At 44.9% G+C, this 12,334-nt stretch overlaps 1 protein-coding gene across 6 annotated transcripts in view; it reads right to left on the bottom strand.

Annotated features, from left to right (window-relative positions):
* LOC115206509 (chordin) overlaps nt 1-11,246 on the bottom strand; it is a 46,364-nt gene extending 35,118 nt beyond the window's left edge. The window contains exons 1-7 of one of the 6 annotated variants that reach the window (XR_003880811.1): nt 11,156-11,246; nt 10,760-10,871; nt 5,720-7,364; nt 5,460-5,517; nt 4,945-5,002; nt 4,399-4,636; nt 1,653-2,963 (exon numbers count right to left, since the gene is read on the bottom strand). The gene's annotated coding sequence lies outside the window, so the exon portion shown is untranslated. Of the gene's footprint in view, nt 2,964-4,398; nt 4,637-4,944; nt 5,003-5,459; nt 5,602-5,719; nt 7,365-10,759; nt 10,935-11,155 lie in introns of those variants that run through there. The other 5 variants (XR_003880812.1, XR_003880810.1, XR_003880809.1 and 2 more) reach the window with 5 other exon arrangements.
* Nucleotides 11,247-12,334: the final 1,088 nt, after the last annotated feature.

Below are 12,334 nucleotides of genomic sequence, written 5' to 3'. Positions count from 1 at the left end.
TCAAGTGTAAATGTCGCGAAACAAACCAGAACAAATGCGCTGAATGGAGTATGGACATCCTGTCTCCCGCGCTCTCCTTGGACCACTGCTCGCGTTATCAAGTCCAGACATCGAGACGGAATTATGTTTCTCAAGAACAAGTCAGAAAAAAGGAAAGTTGCTCACTGATTAGTTCACTTTTATAGAGCGTCGTCAGAAGTACGATGACTCATTTTATTTTACCCTTGATAAAATCCTTAATATGACCCTTGGAGGAGGTGGATATTATTTAGCCTAATGATGGAAAAAATAATAACATGCCAGTGATTGAATAGCCATGCCAGTGTTCATAAATTAAACGTTGTATAGATGATAAAATATAAATCGGTGATATTCAGCACTAATCATCTAAACTGACACATGAGGTCAATTGAAACCAGGATGTGTCTCGGGGAAGAACCTTTTACTGCCTCCAATTTTTTAATGGCAACTGACAGAACAACAAAACGATAAGGGATGATGTCTTTATAGCTACTGTTATGCTGATGTTGATAATGATGGTAATAAGACCAGCCAGGCCTACAGGACTTGGTGTTGTCAGGCTAATTCTTGTGTTACTCCTAGCAATGGAAAGTAAAGAATACCCACTCAAAATGTAAATGTCGGTCTGGTTAGAATTCATGTATGAACGCTCGGAATCAACACTGCCGAAACGGCTAAATGAAAGTGGACGGGGGTGCGAATTAAATTGGTGCTCCTGGTTGTCTTTTTCTCACAATCCATTTGAGGGTTCCCTAATTATTGCCCTCCATGCAATTAGCGACCAGAAGCTATCTCCAAACACAGTTGGCATGGAAACGTGGTGAGGAGGGGGACACAACACCACTTGTCTTTGACACCTCGGATCCAACTGTGATCTCTCACTTTAGGCATGTACAATTGCGTCACTCCAAGTCGCCACTGTAGCAGCCTACTGTATATATCTGATATTATATAGTAGTTTAGGCCTAGACTTGATTCTCTAATGTTACCAGACCGTTGTGTCCGTTATACAACTCGGCCTACACTTTGGCGCCAAAATAATAACTCACTGACACCTACAGTACTGTATGTAACGTTCAGGGTCTATGTGGGTCTTTTCTTCTCTACAGCTGTTCCAGTGTTGCTTACAGATCTGCTCCCCCCTCGATAAGCAAACACCAGGCTTGAATCACCCTCCGACAGAAACCTCATTACTCAGGGCCTTTGAGTTCTGCATTACCCCATTCTAATTTTGTTTATAAGAGTGAAATTACTTCCACACTTTATTTTAAGCGGCTTTGGAAAGTTGATAGTGCTCAAGAGTCGAGAACCCAGTGATAACTGGCCGCAGTACACACACATTTTTATTCCTGCGGTAAATACCTCGACCATTAAACATCAACACAGTCATCAAGATTAGTGTTTCGGGGGGCGACAGTGTAACAGCGCATTTGACTCACAGACCAACCGTCTCTTCCGAATTATTCCACTGATATTGACGCAGACTTTTGTGCGTAATTATGTTCCCTAAAGATGCGTGACAAGTAGCACGTCAATGAATTTAATTATTGGGCCAAGACAACAACTACTCGGTGGACATCTTGTTTTCTCCTCCCCACAGGTACAAACGGCTCTTCCCGTGATGCCTGTGATTGATGGTTGTTTTAATTTCGTGAATTTTTTATTTATTTTTTACAATGAGATTTACAGCTGATTTACAACTTGGGTGGTCTGACCAAATGATTGGATTGTCTTTTCCAGAACATGCAAAAAGCAGAAAGAGAAAACAGAGAGATCATGGAGAGACAGGATGGGGCAGAGGGAGAGAGAAACACACACACACACACACACACAGCCTGCGGGATAAATGTACTTTAACACCTGTCTTTGTGACCCAGAGTCAACACTCTTAGTGTCACCACCACTGACTCCCACAAACACCACCACCACCATCCATATCAACCCTACTGTCCTACCATCAACCCCCACACCAGAGTGTGGGACCCCCAGTGAGAAATCCTCCTCCTCCTAACCCCCCCACAGACAGCCCTGGCCCAGCCCCAAACCTCTGGGGGTTGTGTAGCTGAGAGGAAGCCCAGCGTCCTGGGGAGAAAGTCAACTACTGGGTCACAATCACACTGATGAGAAAGTCAGAGAGTTCCTCAGAGATGAGAAATTAGCCATGAATTAGTCATCCAAACTCATCCCAAATGGTTTTCTCCTATCATAAAGCAGAAGAATGGCGCTTCCACCTCACAAGTTTATCCCAAATTTGTCAAACAGTGTCATCGCCAACCTTATAAAAACCTATTTGTAATGTGACGTGGTAGTAGTTTGCTTCTATCAACAGCAGGGTAGAGGCCCATCATTGTACAAGGTACTATAATCTGTCCTCCACATGTTACTCTGCCCCAGCCTCCATCCCCTCTTGCCCAGGATGGCGAGCTGCTCCTGGGCTGAGGCTGAAGCGGAGACCTGGGCCTGCTTCGGCCAAGGAGGCCAGAGTGGAGCAGGACGACCCAAAACTGGACACCAGCCCTGAGCCAGAATCTGACACCGCCAGCTCCTCAAACTTCTGGATTACCGCCCGTACAGACTGGAAGGGCACGTCTCTGCGCCAGCGACCCCCCCCACCACCTCCAGAAGGCCCTCTATAGGCGGACGCTCGGCTGAGGAAGATGTGGGGTGGAGGGGGTAGGCCACAGCGGAGCCTCAGCCTGCCCTGGCCCAGCCCCAGAGCGGGACGCACCCCAGCGTTACTGAAGCGAGTGGGCAGGGTGGCTAGGTGCTCCTGGGTCAGAGGGTTGTGGAAGCTCAGTGCCCCTCCACCCATGTTGAGGAACAGCCCTAGGGTCTTGATCTGGGGTGGCACGGCATGTAAGGGCTCCCGACGGCTATCGTACACAGTGGAGAAGGACAAGCCCTGCCTTTCAAGCCACCAGCATCGTCCAATGAGCTCACTCCTGTATGGAAAACAGGAAAGGTGGTTGGTTTCTGTGTCAAAACAGACACCATGGGAACTTATGTCTTTAAATATTGTGTGAATAAACATTGCAATGTCATTATGAAACAGGGTGGTCTTTATGCCCAACTTTTTCTGCACTCAACAAAGCTACATAGTTGTTGCCTCGTTTGGCCTGACTAAAACATGTTGATTGGAGCAGGAACAAACTGGCCCCCAGGCACCCTGTGTTTCCCCTATTTGCATTTAGTAGTGGCAGTACGTGGCAGTCACTGTACTTAAAAACAAAAAGTTGTTATATGTACGCCCCAGGAAGACCCCATGAAGACTGTAGTTGTTACAGTTTACTATGGTATAAATACTGTAGTAAGGAAAACAATATACCATAGTAATTACTGTAGTATTTTTTGCAGACTGTAATATACTTGTGGAACCCTAATGGACAAAACCTTTAAAGAGCAAATTTTCCATAACCTATAGGTAGGTAGAACTGAGGTCTGAATGGACAGTCAGGTTCTGCTCTTTGCTATGTAGGGAACACAATAATATTGGTGCCAACCATAAGAGAAACATTTGTCACTTATGGGTGGAACAAATTGGGATATAGGAGGGGAATGGGCAGGGTATATGCAAATGAAATACTGTAGTATATACTATAGTAATTACAGTAGTGTTTTTGCGAACATTACTGTAGTATTTACTGGAGTGTTTGTGGTCTGTAGTATTTACAATAGTATACTACACCATTCTATAGTAAGTACTGTAGCATTCTATAGCAAACCGTAGTATTTTTTCATGTGGGATAGGCACGAGTGAGCAATAATATGTAAAATATCAATGCTGTTCCCATCCTATGTTCGGTCGACAGTGCCAGTCATCCTGGTCAACAACCACTAATACCGTATTTTGCCTGACTCTCTACAGTTGATGAAGCTGCACATTTCTGTCATATTTGATTCAAATCAACAGATTGTTTATGGCTTGTTGCTGGGCCAAATTATTAGAGCTTTCTGATGTTTACAGAGAGCAGATGTCAACATGCCTTGTAAGCCAAAATGAAATTGTTAAAGAAACAATTTAATTGTTAGTGGTTCAGCCAAGCGCTGGGAAATCCATGCCGTCATCCTGTTCACCACTGGGCGGCACCACAGAGCAGAGTTAAAGGACGTGAATGAACTTTATGTAGGACAGAGCCTGTGTCATGTATGCCCTAGGGACAATATCATGTGTGTGTGGGAGTATTTGCACAAGACTGCCTGTATATATTTGTAGGCTACAACTGCCACATGATTATGTGTAAGAAATGTAGCCCATCTGTCAGTAGAAATAGATCAGCATGCCAGAGGCTAAGAGTATTATTATCAAAGCAGGGATTTGTACTTGTTCTGCCACTACCATTAACTCATGGCCAGGTGGAGTAGAGTGCACATCCTCACCTATCCTGTACAGAGTGCTGTTGCAGACATCCACCTCCCAGTAGAACTGGCCCCTGACCACGTCCCCACACACCTGAGGGAGGAGCTGGGGGGCAGACTCCTGGGATACTGAACCCGTGACCCTGTTGCTATGGTGACGAGAGGGTAGTGACGGAGGGCTTGGTCCGTGGAAGGTCACAGTGAGGGAGGAGGTGGAGAGATGGAGCACCAGCAGAGGGATCCAGGGTGAACGTCAGACCTGGGAAGGGACAGATTAGGACAAAAGAGAAGGTGAAACTCTAATCAGGGGCATTGTAATTAATAAGATGTGTATTTTTACTCCTCTTCTACACCAGAGGAGGCTGCTGAGGGGAGGATGGCTCATAATAATGGAAAGAATGGAGTGATTGGAATGGTATCAAATCAAACCCATAAAAACCAAGTGTTTGATACCATTCCATTCACTCCATTGTATCCATTATTATGAGCCATCCTCCCCTCAGCAGCCTCCACTGTTCTACACAGTATACATCCTTGGATAAAGAGTCTTGCATTGGACTCACTGACCTGAGACACTGTTCCATCTCTTCCTCTTGTAGGTCTATAGCACCCTCCAGTGGTGAGCCTGTATCCATGGATACACAGAGAACAGAGTTAAAACAGCCTACAAAACAGTTGGCACCCTTTGAAGCATGTAGGGATTTAAGCATGCCAGATTATCCTTGACCCATTTATTCTCACTGTCCCATGAGGGTTACCAGTATTTAGAGGAACCAGAAACCCAACACTGAAGAAACAGAGTAACCACAACAACAATAACTATCTGGCATGCCTCCCAGTTTAAACCTAGAGCTTACAGAATGTGTCTGACCTAGACTAACTGCCAAGCACAGGAGATTGATGGCACTTTAATTGGGGAGGACGGGCTCGTGGTAATGGCTGGAGCGGAATGGTAGCAAATACATCAAACTCATGGTTTCTATGTGTTTTTGATGCCATTCCATTTGCTCTGTTCCACCCATTATTATGAGCCGTCCTCCCCCCAGCAGCCTCCACTGCTGCCAAGGTGCCATTTCACTCACCATATGCAGCAGTGCTCTGGTCCTTGACATCCGATGTGTCCCTGACGAATGGATTCCCCTGCAGGTGGGATTAGTGGGGTGGGAAAGAATGGGAACGTGTGTCAGGAAGGGTTCAGTCACTGGGTCACTTGGAGGGTGTGACCTGTATCCATCCGAAGATTGAATAGGGCAATGGGAGAAGATTGTTTTAGACAAGTCTTATGGATGCTCAAAGATGAAAGTCTAACTATCTTACCTGAAAAGAAAATAAGCTTTCTTACCTGTGAGAAGGCCTTCGTCCCGCCTTCCGCCTGTTCTTTGCTGTCCACCCAGGGGTCAGGAGGCAGGTGGCAGAAGCCCACTCCCAGCATGGCAGCTCCACAGGGTGGCAACAGCAAGGGCACACACAGGGGGACTGGTAGAGCGGTGGTGGGCAGAATGGGTGCCACCTTGGGAATCATGGCACACCCCTTCCCCTCTTAGTACACATCGCCCTGCCCCCTCCCCACCCCCTACACAGTACCCACACAGGGTATGGGAGCATGGTAGGAGAAGGGCAACGTCAAAACTACGCCTACAGGATGGGCATAGAGAGGATTTAGCCAAATCATGATGCCCCCCTTCTTGTTCCTCCTCTTCACCCTGCCGCTTGTCGTTCTTTTGTAGTGTTCCGTCGAGACAGGGTGGTGTCTTTCGCATTATTGACAGATGTTGAGTTCAATGCATTTATAGCTCAATATCATCCTATCACCCTTGTCATGCAATTATTTTTTAGTCGTCACCAAAACAACGGTCAGCATAGTCAACATGTACTGTTGACGATTCAAATAGTGAGGGGGCCATCCCTGAATCAAGTCTTTTCTATGGGTTGATGCAATGTAACATGTGCAGCCACAGTATCCTATTAACCATTATTCCGAGAGCCTTGGCCAACACAAAAGACCCTCCTTAGAAACACACAACGAGGAGAGATCCCCGCTGTACAGACATCCTTTTCTAGCAGATCGAGATTTTTTCCTCAACAGATCAAAGATATCCAACTCTGGTAAATGAAAGATCCTCTTCTTTGACAGACCAAAGATGTCCCCCACACAGATGGATGATACAGCAGGCTGCATTCACAGAAGGCTGCATTCACAGAAGGCTGCATTCACAGAAGGCTGCATTCACAGAAGGCTGCATTCACAGAAGGCTGCATTCACAGAAGGCTGCATTCACAGAAGGCTGCATTCACAGAAGGCTGCATTCACAGAAGGCTGCATTCACAGAAGGCTGCATTCACAGAAGGCTGCATTCACAGAAGGCTGCATTCACAGAAGGCTGCATTCACAGAAGGCTGCATTCACAGAAGGCTGCATTCACAGAAGGCTCCACTCGATGGCGAGTGAGACGTTAGACATACTCCTGTCCTTTTCTTCCACCTCGCTTTTGCTGTTCCATCTATCTCCATCTGCTGATGTTGAGCATGTTGTGCTACGTAGGTTGGCAAGGCAGACAGAGGAAGAGAAAGGAAGTGATAGAGAGAGAGATATTGAGGAAAGCAGCCTTTTAGTGACACTGCTTGGCGTTGCCATGGTTATGGCCTTACGTAAAGACACCAGTAAGGCTGGACCACTGAGCATACACACACACACACACACACACACACACACACACACACACACACTAGGGATTCATGTAATGGTCACACACAGATACTAATTTGTCATGCAAACCTTTTCCTTCATCTTCCTCTCTCTCCGTGTCTCCTGCTGTACTACGTGAATTATCTGAAAGGGGTTTTGCTACATGATGTGAATATAAAGATCTGCCACAGCTCCATCACCATGGTTACACTTTCTGTCTCCATATGGGCTGGTGTGGCCACTGTCCCCCGGGCCACTCCACAACACCAGGGCCAGGTCAGGGTCAGCTCAAAGTGGGCTTCTGAGGTGAAAGGGTGCAGGATGGAGGAGGGGTAGGAGGAGGAAAGAATGGAGACAGGAGGATAAAGAGGGAGCTCAGTTGGTAGAGCATGACGCTTGCAATGCCAGGATAGTGGGTTTGATTCCTAGGACAACCCGTAGGTACAAATTTATATACATACAAACGTCCCTTTTTCAAAGACCCTGTCTTTTAAAGATCATTCGTAAAAATCCAAATAACTTAACAGATCTTCATTGTAATAGGTTTAAACACTGTTTCCCATGCTTGTTCAATGAACCATAAACAATTAATGAACATCCACCTGTGGAACGGTCGTTAAGACACTAACAGCTTACAGACGGTAGGCAATTAAGGTCACAGTTATGAAAAAATACGACACTAAAGAGGCCTTTCTACTGATTCAAAAACACCAAAAGAAAGATGGTCAGGGTGCTTACTCATCTGTGTGAAAGTGCCTTAGGCATGCTGCAAGGAGGCATGCACATGTGGCCAGGGCAATAAATTGCAATGTCCATACTGTGAGACGCCTAAGACAGCGCTACAGGGAGACAGGACGGACAGCTGATCATCCTCGCAGTGGCAGACCACGTGTAAACACCTGCACGGGATCGGTACATCTGAACATCACACCTGCGGGACAGGTACAGGATGGCAACAACAACTGCCCGAGTTACACCAGGAACGCACAATCCCTCCATCAGTGCTCAGACTGTCCGCAATAGGCTGAGAGATGCTGGACTGAGGGCTTGTAGGCCTGTTGTAAGGCAGGTCCTCACCAGACATCACCGGCAACAACGTCGCCTATGGGCACAAACCCACGGTCGCTGGACCAAACAGGACTTGCAAAAAGTGCTCTTCACTGATGAGTCGCGGGTTTGTCTCACCAGGGGTGATGGTCGGATTCACGTTTATCGTCGAAGGAATGAGCGTTACACCGAGGCCTGTACTCTGGAGCGGGATCGATTTGGAGGTGGAGGGCCCGTATGGTCTGGGGCGCTGTGTCATCGGACTGAGCTTGTTGCATCATCGGACTGAGCTTGTTGTCATTGCAGGCAATCTCAACGCTGTGCGTTACAGGGAAGCCATCCTCCTCCCTCATGTGGTACCCTTCCTATAGGCTCTGCTGCTCGTTCTGTGCGTGATTTCCTGCAAGACCGGAATATCTGTGTTCTGCCATGGCCAGCAAAGTGCCCAGATCTCAATCCCATTGAGCACATCTGGGACCTGTTGGATCGGAGGGTGAGAGCTAGGGCTATTCCCCCCAGAAATGTCCGGGAACTTGCAGGTGCCTTGGTGGAAGAGTGGGGCGACATCTCACAGCAAGAACTGTCAAATCTGGTGCAGTCTGAGGAGGAGATGCACTGCAGTACTTAATACAGCTGGTGGCCACAACAGATACTGACTGTTACTTTTGATTTTGACCCCCTCTTTGTTCAGGGACACATTGTTCCATTTCTGTTAGTCACATGTCTGTGGAACTGGTACAGTTTGTGTCTCAGTTGTTGAATCTGGTTATGTTCATTCAAATATTTACACGTTAAGTTTGCTGAAAATAAACACAGTTGACAGTGGGAGGACATTTTTTTTTTTGCTGAGTTCACACACACACTAACAGTCAAAAGTTTGGACACACCTATTCATTCAAGGGTTTTTTATTTTTACTATTTTCTACATTGTAGAATAATAGTGAAGACATCAAAATGATTAAATAACACATGAAATCATGTAGTAACAAAAAAAAAGTATATTTTTATATTTGAGATGCTTTAAAGAAACCACCCTTTGCCTTGATGACAGCTTTGCACACTCTTGGCTTTCTCTCAACCAGCTTCATGAGGTAGTCACCTGGAATGCATTTCAATTAACAGGTGTGCCTTGTTAAAAGTTAATTTGTGTAATTTCTTTCCTTCTTAATGCGTTTGAGCCAATCAGTTGTGTAGTGACAAGGTAGGGGTGGTATATAGAAGATAGCCCTATTTGGTAAAATACCAAGTTCATATTATGGCAAGAACAGCTCATAAGCAGAGAGAAACGACAGTCCATCATTCATTACTTTAAGACATGAAGGTCAGTCAATCCAGAAAACGTCAAGAACTTTGTAAGTTTCTTCAAGTGCAGTCGCAAAAACCATCATGCACTATGATGAAACTAGCTCTCATGAGGGCCGCTACAGGAAAGGAAGATCCACCGTTACCTCTGCTGCAGAGGATAAATTCATTAAAAAGTTACCAGCCTCAGAAATTACAGCCCAAATAAATGCTTCACAGAGTTCAAGTACCAGACATCAACTGTTCAGAGGAGACTGCTTGAATCAGGCCTTCATAGTCAAATTGCTGCAAAGAAACCACTACAAGCAGATGCCAATAATAAAAAAACCTTTGGTTCCAACAGCCGTGTCAATGTGAGACGCAGAGTAGGTAAACGGAGGAGATGTGATAGTGCTTTGCTGGTGACACTGTCAGTGATTTATTTAGAATTCAAGGCACACTTAACCAGTATGGCTACCAGAGCATTCTACAGCGATACACCATCCCATCTGGTTTGGGCTTAGTGGGACTATCATTTGTTTTTCAACAGGACAATGACCCCAAACACACCTCCAGGCTGTGTAAGGGCTATTTGACCAAGGAGAGTGATGGATTGCTGCATCAGATGAACTAGCTTCCACAATCATCCGACCTCAAACCAATTGAGATGGTTTGCGATGAGTTGGACTGCAGAGTGAAGGAAAAGCAGCCAACAAGTGCTCAGCATATGTGGGAACTTCTTCAAGACTGTTGGAAAAGCATTCCTCATGAAGCTGGTTGAGAGAATGCCAAGAGTATGCAAAGCTGTCATCAAGGCAAAGGGTGGCTACTTTGAAGAATATAACATATATTTTGATTTGTTTAACACTTTTTTGGTTACTACATGGTTCCATGTTTTATTTCATAGTTTTGAGGTCTTCACTATTATTCTACAATGTAGACTGCTGTGGCTGGGTAGAGGTAGGGGGCTTATCTCGCCACTGAACTATTCATAGTGCCTTTCACTTTAACCACCAAACACTTATTTTTAATCTAATCTTGATATGAGCATAATTCAGTGTGTGGCAGGAGTTGGAGTGGAGGGAATGAGAGTGCTCAGTGTTCACCAAACCAGCATGCAGTATGTACAATGTCCAAAGGCCATTTCTTAGCAAGCAAAATCCAGTGTGGTAGATTAGGCAATAGCCTCTATACATCCTGATACATTATCAATATTCTAGTCATTAGATTTCAATCTTGAGTCAAAAGATAATGGAGGTTGCCTAGGCCTACTCACAGGGATAATGGCAATGTAGGAAATAAGGGATGAAACAATAATCATATTATTTTATATTTTTTCTTTGAGTTAAAAAAATAAAAAATACATACCGGTTTGTCTTGTTCCATTTAGATTTGTTTTCCAGTGCACGTATTTAGTTTCATAGTGCTTTTAGGAGAGTTGTACCGTTTATGTGCACACCGTTGACAGGAGGATGGCCAGCTGTCAAACATTAACGCCAGGGTAAATCAAATATGACGTTCAGTCCACATTTTATGCTGTTGCCTAAAACGCATGTGAGTTGGATTCGATTAATTTGGTCATTTATTTTTTCCAACATTCTACTTTTTTAAAATATTAATCAAAAGTTAGACTAGGTTATCGTCACTCGCTCACTGGATATTATACGTTTTATGGGCATGTGAATTTACGGATTGCTACATTTCAGGAATCACAAACATTTCCGCACATTAGGTCCAATTGTTGGCACAACAAAAAAAACTCACCAAACAAAACAGGTTTCCAGAGGCACACGCCTAGGATAAACAGCTCAAGAAGGCAGACGCAAAATGGAATGTGGGATTTGGTGAATATAAGTGACTTTAAACATATATGACGGTGTCGCGAACTCCTACGATAACCCTCCTGGAATAAATGGATCACGGGGACGAGCACCATGGAAGAAAAGGCCTTGATTGAGGGGCGTCATGCGCACAGGAGCGGGCTATGGCTTTAAGCAGTGGGTATCCAAATGCGCATTGCAGTAGGGCTATCATCATACTATATGAATACACATGCAATGTGAATTATTTATGTTTTTGTTAAATAGATCAGTGATCAGCGTGGTTTACTAGACCCCTCAAGTGATATTTTAGTAGAATAATTATAGATTGATGAATAGTGATAATTCTACCCTTTCTGGCAATGTGATACACTAACATAAAATGTGACATACAAATGGGAACTGTGTGCATTATTCATTGATATGCATTTCTTTAAGACTTTGTTGGGGGCCTAGCCCGAACCATGAAAAACAGCCTCAGACCATTATTCCTACTTCAGCAAACTTTACAGTTGGCAATATGCATTGGGGCAGGTAACTTTATCCTGGCACCCGTCAAACCCAGATTCGTCCGTCGGACTGCCAGATGGTGAAGCGTGATTCATCACAACAGAGAACTGCCCCACAGTCCAATGGCGGCAAGCTTTACACCATTCCAGCTGACGCTTGGCGATCTTAGGCTTGGGTGCATCTACTCAGCCATGGAAACCCATTTCATGAAGCACCCAACGAGCAGTTATTGTGCTAACATTGCTTCTGACTGACTTGTTGGAAAGGTGGCATCCTATGATGGTGCCACGTTGAAAGTCACTGAGCTCTTCAGTAAGGCCATTCTACTGTCAGTGTTTGTCTATGGAGATTGCATGGCTGTGTGCTCGATTTTATACACCCGTCATCAATGGGTGTGGCTGTAATAGTCAAATCCACTAATTTGAAGTGGTGTCCACATACTTTTGTAAATATAGTGTATCTTTTAAAATGTACCCCAATACATATTTTAGGTACCTAACTGATCCTCTTTTGTTTGTGCAAAACAATAGCCTTTTTTAAGGAAAATATACACATCACTTTAATAGTAAATATCCTACTCGGTATATAGTGATTTCGGGAAGTATTCAGACAC

The sequence above is a fragment of the Salmo trutta genome, chromosome 13 (assembly GCF_901001165.1).
Source record: "Salmo trutta chromosome 13, fSalTru1.1, whole genome shotgun sequence".
Lineage (NCBI taxonomy): Eukaryota > Metazoa > Chordata > Actinopteri > Salmoniformes > Salmonidae > Salmo > Salmo trutta.
Note: the sequence above shows the minus strand (reverse complement) of the source record. Positions and strands in the feature narration are given on the sequence as shown.